We start from the raw sequence: 9,312 nt of genomic DNA on the forward strand, positions 1-9,312 counted from the left end.
TATTCTTAATGTTGGCGAACAACAGCACCCAAGAGACACTAGATTATTAAAAAAAAAAAAGACCGAGGGACTAGACCAAGCAATGTAAGGATGTGTTGACAGGTGAAGGGAAGCTGGTAGTAGTTAAAGGGGATGTGGTTAATTTTATATGTCTGCAGAGATCGAAAAAATATGGCGACCAACAGAAGTTTATAAAGAATAGATCTGACTAATAGAAACCTCTTGTGAGCTGAGACAGTGTCTCCACAAAGCAAACATCCCAGGTGACTCACAGACTGTCTCAGTTACTGATTCTCCTAACTGTGCATGTAAATCAACATCAAAAGGTCTAGCACAGAATCTAGAAACACAGATTGGGCAACAAAGGCTACAGCTCCCTTTTCGCAAACTAACCATTTTTTTCTCCTTGGAGCCCATACAGGAATTCTTCACCCCAATTCAGCAGGAAGCAGTTTTCTGAAGATTGTCGCCCTCTTCCCTTAGGGGTGGATAGGTTTGGTCATTTGATGTGTTCTAATTGTGATTTAGGATGGAAGGTTATTATTATGATCAAAGATTGCTAAAAATTTAGTAATTGTTTTGGAAGTATTGTATTCTACAAATTTAAGTTATATTTGATTATGTTTTTAGAATTTTCAGATTTAACATTACATATTGATAGCAGTTTAAGTTATTGCTTGAATTTTTTGATAGAAAATTTAAATTGTTTTGAAGTATTGTATATTGATAGAATCCTAAGGTGGTTTTTTGAAGTATTCTTTATTGATAGAAAGGTAAGGTTTTGTTAATTATTTGACTATACTGTACACATGGCATTTATTGAAAACGCGATGGTTTTTACAATACTTTGCATTGTGTGTAGTTTGCTAATGATATTGCCAAGGAAAATTCTTAATGAAAAATTGGAATATGAAGTGGAAACGTCTATGTCTTTAAACAGTTAATTTTGGGGGTTCAGTCTTAGCAGGACCCAGGGCTTCCCCTTCCACTGGTGCTCTTACTAGGATATTCAGGGGGAGGGTAGCAATGGGGGGAGGATGGGGAGGGGAACACCCATAAACAAGGGGAGGGGGAGGGATTAGGGGGATGTTTGCCCGGAAACCGGGAAAGGGAATAACACTCGAAATGTATATAAGAAATACTCAAGTTAATAAAAAAAAAAAAGTTAATTTTGCCAAAGGATGGTTTGCTGGGGCACACAGGTGAAAGCATGTCTTGCTAAGGAAACACGTCATAGACTTTGCCTGAAGCAGACACAGGTGATAGGATGTTTGGATATAGCAGACACGTGAAAGGGCTCCTGAAGAAGGAGTATAAATCTGACCCCACAGACTGTGGGAGATGAGCACTGAGCTTTGGTTTGCTCCACCTCGCCATTCTGCAGTAAAGACACCGCATGTATTGGTTCACCTTACACAGCGATGTTGAACTCAATTTGTGATAAAGCTGCCATGGAGAGAAGCTTGCCCAAGAACTGCTTGTGAGGGTCCTGCAGCAGCTTTGTTGCTTCTGTGGCCTGACCTCAGGACAGTGTCCAGCATGGTGGTTTTTCAAGAGTGAGGTACAGCTGCCTGGTGTCCGCTTGCTGAAAGGAGCGGACTGTGGCTGCTGGTTTCTGCTGGTTGTCTACCTGCCTAGAGGACTGGTCTGCAGCTGCTGAGTCGTGTTTCGTATTTGTTCTGGGACTGAACTGCTGCCCAAGAAGAGAGAGTTCAATCCAAAGAACTACTGCTGAGCAGGTCTACTTCCCCACATCCTGATAACTATTCTCTTCCACTACCTCTGCTCTGTGGTGGGCTAGAAGAGAACTTAAGATTAGGTTTCAAAACATTTATGCCTACAGGTGGCACCAAACATGACTTAGGCATAACGGGTAACTCTGCTTCTAATGTGGTAAAGGAAACTGTAGATGATGAGGGGTGAGCAATGTTACTGAAGGAAATTGGTAAAATGACAGCTACAGTTGCTGGGTGCTATCCTACTGTGTAACTGGAAGGGTTTTTTGTTGTTTGTATTGGTTTGGTTTTGCTTTGTATGTTCACATACTCTTAAAGTTTGGAGGGAAGTTCAAAAACTCAGATGGTTCACTCAATTCTCTTCTACTAGAAAGGACTGCAGACTTGGCTATGCACATAGAGTTTTTGACTGGAAGTTGAAATGCTTGGAAGGCAAAAAGGCAGAGGGAGAAGAAGGTTCAGGCTTGATGAAAGAGACTGGGAATGTACCCCATGATGAAAAGGGGAAAGAAGGAGTGGAAGGGAAAGTGCCGCCCTGTCCAGCTCCCTGTGCTTTCACTATCAGGTGGCCAAAATTCTTCGGTTAGAGAATGGGCTGGAAAGACCAAGAGGCAGCACAGGCACAGAGGGTTAATGTGTAAGTGAGTGCATTACCACAGGTTTTGCTTGGTCATGAAGAGGTACCTTCATCCTTCCCAGCGTCCCTGCAGCATGTGCCTGCATCTGATGCTATTCCTGCCACTGAGCTGACCGTGCAACTGATAGAAATGCTAGATTTTAAAGCATTTTAAAGAAATAATTTTTTTGTATCATTTATACTCTTCCTATATTAAAGAAACACGAAATAAATAGACCACAGCATGAGGTGATCCCACAAGATGGGAAGGGGTTGGTGTCAGCTGGTGAACAATTGCAATGGCAGTTGAGGTGGAGGCATGAAGCTGCAGAACCAGCCCTTATGATTAACAAGTGGAATAACTGTTCCTAAAGACCAGCTGCTGGGTGATGGGCGTTAAGCTGACTTACGGGAGCAAATCAGATCTGACGGGTAATTGAACAATGGTGTGGTGCAACTTTCAGAGCTTAGGATTTGGTTGAAGAACCTGGGGGAAGATCTACCTCTTTTACCAAAATAGGAGTCTGGAGAATCCTTTACATAATTCTTACAGAGGTTGAGTTCAGCTGTGAATAGAACCACATCAGACTCTGAATTCACACAGTCCTTGATACAAATATTGGCCTTCAGGAATGCAAACCTCAATGTAAGAGAGCAATTAGACCATTGAAAGCATGGCCCCTGTAGATGAATGGAAAAGGGAAACGACTGGTGTTGGTTCTCAGGAGTGTAATTGCAAATATCAAAGGGCAAATTTTGGCTAGAGATATCATGAATCAAAATACTTGATATTTAAATGATGATCAATTTGGACATTTCCAAAGAAAGTGCAAGGCCTAAGGATCTCCAGTTCAAAATGAAAGGTACATTGATTGTAGAGAATACGGCAATCACATTCTCTAGAATAACAACAGGCTGGTTCTGGTTAAGGTGAGTGACAAAGGCTTCAAGGCTATTGCAGCCACTGTGGAAAGGGCAGACCTTGGTAAGGATTACCAGTCTAAGAGTGAGAACAAGGCAACTCCTTGCCATTGAAAACTGAACTGAGGTGTGCACTGGTGTTTACATGCAGGGGAGGTCAAATGAAACCTTAGTCAGATAAGCTTGTGATTGGGCAGTGGGAAAAGAAGGCAGAGCTAAAATTTTAGAGATGGGACAGAGAGATGGACCAGGAATCAATAGAGAAGATGGAGGAAGATGAACCAGATCCACGTGGTTCATCACAGATCTCTTCTCTGTGTCTCTCCTGTATCTCTGTCTATTTCTCTTTGGATTTAGAAGGATATAATAATTGTTAGGGTTTGGAATCTCAGCCTGTGCCCAGACAGAACAGGCCAAGCCACCATGGTTGACGTGGAAAACTTTAATGAGAGAAGAGTAGAAGAGCAGAAATGCGTCCGGGCATGGACACGTAGACAGGGTGGGTCTAGGAGGGGGCATGAGCATTGAAGAACAGAAATAGAGAAGTAAGAGAGGGTTAAGAGAGGGCAAGCAGCCCCTTTTATACTGTCAGGCACAGCTGGCTGTTGCCAGGCAACTGTGGGGCAGAGCATCCCTGTGTGTTCCCATGTAGCTGTGTGTGTTCTCTTTGAGCTTAGACAGAACACCAACATTCCCCCATCTTGGTTTAATTAAAAAATAGTAGACTCGATGGTGAAGCAGGAATTGGGTTGTGACTCTGACTACTTCCTGCTTGCTTTGTGGCAATGTGTCTCTAGAACCTAAAAAGATGGGGATGGGGTTATTTGTTCAGTCTAGAGTTTGGTGTCTCCAAGATGGCCATGGTCTGTGGAACCATCCGAGTATAGGTCAGAAGGAACAGGTCCAATAGAAGCATCTGTGTCTGTGAGAGGAGATTGGAACATCTGAGGTCTCTTCTCTGGAGCTGTCCTGGGTGTAGTAAGCGCCTGGACTTGACAAGATGCTGAAACACACATCTGTGTTTATTATAGGCAGAGTATTAGATTGAGTTTGTTTGGAATAAAACGTTTTCTTAGATGTATATTTGAATCCCAGAGGACTCCCACCCTATGGAATAAGTACTGAATGGGATCTTTCCACTCAGATAAGTAAGTCTGCCTAGTCTATTTGGTCCATAAAAGTTCGGTCTGAGCACCCGCCACTTACTCTATCTAGTTTATAAGTTTACATCCTTTAAGATCTGCAGAGCAAGGGAGAAGTAGAGCTTATGTAGCTGGGACATTGTTGTGCACAGCTGATGCACTGCAAGCAGGTGGCCACATGAGGACACTGGAGCAAAGTCCTGGACAGAAAGATAGCTTGTTTGTACAAGGGTTTAGTGGTTGAAAACTCATGGGAAAGCAGGCATCACAGACAGTGTTCCTCCTAAAAGGGGTCAGACCTGCTTTTCCTGAGGCACAAACCAGGAACTACAAGAGTGAGATAGGGTGAAGAGAGAGGCTATTTCCCTACATCAGGGGGAAGGCAGCTCCTGTGGAATGAACAGGGGCTTTTGGGAGCACTGGGAAACATGTGCTCTGGCACATAGGTCTATGATCAGAGACCCAGATTGTCCAAATATGGGTGTGGACATAGAAGGGTTGGTACATACAGGAGCTGATGTTAGCTTACTTTCCCAAAAGTCTTGGAATCCAGATTGGCCACCTCAGGTTTTGACACAATTTATAGGAATTGGTAAATTATCGAGAATAGGATAGTGTCCAACGGATTGCTTGTGTGGGAGCAGAAGGGCAAAAATAGAAATTGAGACATTATGTGGCTGACATACACATAAACCTATATCGGGAAGGGTTGTTTTGCAACAATTGGGTACTCAAAACATTGAAATATCTGAAAGGTCAACCAATATAACAATGTGTTGATAGTGGAATGGAAACCGGCAATACTATTAAGGGGATGTGCTTATGTGTATGCATCTACAGAGAATGAAAAACATGGCTACCAACAGAACTTTGGAAAGATCATATCTGACTAGGAAAAACCTGTTTTCTGCTGAGACCGTGTCTTTACCCAACAAACATCCCAGGTGACTCACAGACTGTCTCAGTTACTGATTCTCCTAACTGTGCATGCAAATCAACTTCCAAAGGACTAGCACAGAAACTAGAAAGACACATTGGGCAACAAATGCCACAGCTATCTTTTCTCAAACTAACCATTTTTTTCTCCTTTGGGACCCATACAGGAATTCTTCACCCCAATTCAGCAGGAAGCAGTTTTCTGAAGAACATCGCCCTAGTCCCTTAAGGTGGAGTGGATAGGTTTGGTCATTTGATGTGAAGTTATTGTTATCTAGGGTGGAAGAATATTATTGGTTATAATCAAACATTGATAAAAATGTACTCATTTTTGTACTTATTATATATTGGAAATTTAAGGTATTTTTGTTCCATTCTTTTCTATTGATAGAAATTTAAGGTTTTCACTTATCACTGCATATTGATAGAAATTTAAGTTTTCATTTGAATAATTGTACATTGATAGAAATTTTAAATTATTTTGAATTATTCTATATAGATAGTAACATAGGGTTTTGCTACTTATTTGACTATATTAAACGAATGGCATTTATTGAAAATGTGATGGTTCTTCCAATAATTTCCGTTATGTGTAGATTTCTGATGAGAGGGAAAAGGACAATTCTTAAAGAAAAAGGGGGATATAAAGTGGAAATTTTAGTTTTTTGGAACATTCATTTTGCCAAAGGATGTTCTGCTGGGGAACACAGGTGAAAGGATGTCTTGCTATAGCAAACACGTAATAGACTTCTCCTGAAGCAGACACAGGTGAAAGGATGTTTGGATATAGCAGACACGTGAAAGGGCTCCTGATGAAGGAGTATAAATCTGACCCCACAGACAGTGGGAGATGAGCCCTGAGCTTTGGTTTGCTCCACCTGTCCATTCTTCAGTAAAGACACCACATGTATTGGTTCGCCTTACGTAGCGTGGTTGAGCTCAACTTGTGATAAAGCTGCCATGGAGAGAAGCTCGCCCAAGAACTGCTCGTGAGGGTCCTGCAGCAGCTTGTCACCTCTGTGCCCTGACCTCAGGTTGGTGGCCAGGCTGGTGGTTTCTTCAGGATTGAAGTACAGCTGCCTGGTGTCTATTTGCTGACAGTAGTGTACTGTGCCTACTGGTTCGAGCCTGTTTTCTGCCTGCCTAGAGGACTGGTCTGCAGCTGCTGAGTCCTGTTTGGTGTTTGCTCTGGGACTGAACAGCTGCCCAAGGAGATGGAGCTCAATCCAGAGAAAGACTGCTGAGCAGGTCCACTTCCCCACATCCTAATAACTTTTCCCTTCCACTGCATCTGCTCTGTGGTGGGCTAGAGGAGAGCTTAAGAGGAGGTTTCAAAACATTTATGCCTACAGGTGGCACCCAAAGTGCCTTAGGCATAACGGGTAACTCTGCTCCTAATGTGGTAGAGGGAACTGTAGATTCTGAGGGGTGAGCAATGTTACTGAAGGAAATTGGTATGTCAGCTACATTGGCTGGGTGGTCTGCTACAGGGTTCCTGGAGAGGGTGTTTTGGTTTTGCTTTGTATGTTCACATACCATTCTGAAAGTTTGAAGGGAAGGCAGAAAACTCAGAAGGTTCACTCAATTCTCTTTTGCTAAAAAAGATTACAGACTTGGCTATGCACGGAGAGTTTGGGATTAGAAGTTGAATCGGTTGGAAAGAAAAACAAGCCAAGGGGGAGAACAATGTTCAGGCTTGGTGAATGAGACTGGTAATGTACCCCATGATGAAAAGGGGAAAGAAAGAGATGGAAGGGAAAGTCCACCCTGCCTTCCTCCCCATGCTTTCACTACCAGGTGCCCAAAGTGCCTGAGGGAGACAAGGGGCTCAGAAGAGCAGGAGGCAGCAGAGGCACAAAGCTTTAATGTGGAAGTTAGTGCATTACCACAGGTTTTGCTTGGGCCTCCAGAGGCACCTTCATCCTTCCCAGTGTCTCTACAGCATGTGAGTGCTACTGATGCTGTTCGTGCCAGTGAACTGTTCTGGTGACTGATAGAAATGCTAGATTTAAAGCATTTTGAAGAATCTGTTGTTTTGTATCATTTACACTCTTATGTTAATTTAAGGCTAAATAACTGGGTCACAGCATGAGGTGATCCCACAAAATGGGTAGGGTTTGGTGTCAGGTGGTCAACAATTACAGTGATTGTTGAGGCAGAGGCATGAAGCTACAGAACCTTGTGATTAACAAGTGGAATAACTGTTACTAAAGAACAGCTACTGGGTGATGGGCCTTATGCTGACTTACAGGAACAAAGCAGATCTGAAGGTGTAATGAACAATGATGAGTTGCAACTTTAAGGGCTTGCGGTCTGGTTACAGAACCTGAGGAGGAAAATCTACCTCTTTACTAAAATAGGATTCTGGAGAATCCTTTAGAGAATTCATACAGAGGTTAAGTTCAGCTGTTTATAGAACCCTGTTTATAGAACCCTATCAGACTCAGAAACTAGACAGTCGTTGATAGAAATATTGTCTTTTGGGGATGCAAACACAGAATGTAAGAGATCAATTAGACCATTGAAAGCATGTGGAGCCCATGTAGATGAATGCATATGGGAGACCACTGGTATAGTTTCTCAGGAGTATAATGGAAATATCACAGGGCAAATGGCGGCTAGAGATATCAGCAATCAAAATGCTTGATGTTTTAATTGTAGACAATTTGGTCATTTCCCAAGAAATTGTAAGGCCAAAGGTTCCAGAGTTCAAAATGACAGGTGCATTGATTCTAGAGAATACGATAATCATAGCTAAGACCATGCAGGTTCTGGTTACTGTGAGCTACAGAGGCTTCTAGGCTACTGCAGCCTTTGACATTGGTCAAAGGATTTGCCAGTCTGAGTCTGAACAAGGAAACCTCTTGCCATTGGGAACCAAACTGACCTGTGGATTGCTGTCTGTATGCAGGCAAGGCCAGGTACAAATCTTAATTAGTTACATGAGCCTGTGATTGGGCAGTGGGAAAAGAAGGCAGGGTGAAAGTTTTAGAGAGAGGGGACAGAATGATGACCAGGAAGAGATAGATGGAGGAAGGTGAACCGGATGCACATGGATCTGAGTCATCTTCATCTTCTCTGTGTCTTCTTCCTGTCTGTCTCTTCGGATGAAGGAGGAAATAATTGTTAGGGTTTCGAATTTTGGCCTGTGCCCTGACAGAACATGCCAAGCCACCATGGTTCAGGTGAAGAGGTTAAATGAGAGAAGAGTAGAAGAGCAGAAAGGCGGCTGGCCATGGACATACGGGGGGAGGGATGGGGGGAGGGGGCAAGAGCAGCAAAGAACAAAGAGCAAGAGAAGTAAGAGAGGGGAAGACAGGGCAAGCAGCCCCTTTTCTAGTGTCAGGCATAGCTGGCTATTGCCAGGCAACTGTGGGTAGTGCATACCTGGCTGTTCCCATGCAGCTGTGCTCTTTGAGCTTAGACAGAACACCAACATTCTCCCATTTTGGTTAAATTAAAAAAGAGTAGACTCAATGGTGAAGCAGGAATTGGGTTGTGATGTCTGACTTACTTCCTGCTTGCTTTGCACTGATGTGTTTCTTAAACCTAAAAAGATGGGGATGGGGTTATTTGTTCAGTCTAGTTTTCTGTATCCATGTTGTTCATGGTCTGTAGAACCATCCAAGTATAGGTCAGAAGGAACAGATCCAATAGAAGCATCTGTGTCTGTGAGAGGACATTGGAACATATGGAGGTCGCTTCTGTGGGGCTGTCCTGGGTGTAGTAATTTCCTGGACTTGGCAAGATGCTGAAACACACACTTATTATAGGAAGAGAATAAGATTAAGCGCATTTGTGAGAAAACTTTTTCTTAGTTGTACATTTGAAACCCAGAAGACTTCCACCCTTTGGAATAGGCAGTAAGTGGGATCTTCAGGCAGACGTACTTATCCGAGTGGAGTCTATTTGGTCCATAAGAGGTAGGTCTGAGTGTTTCCTGTAGATTATAAGTTTACCT

Source organism: Rattus norvegicus, chromosome 6 (assembly GCF_036323735.1).
Source record: "Rattus norvegicus strain BN/NHsdMcwi chromosome 6, GRCr8, whole genome shotgun sequence".
NCBI classification, from domain to species: Eukaryota; Metazoa; Chordata; class Mammalia; order Rodentia; family Muridae; genus Rattus; species Rattus norvegicus.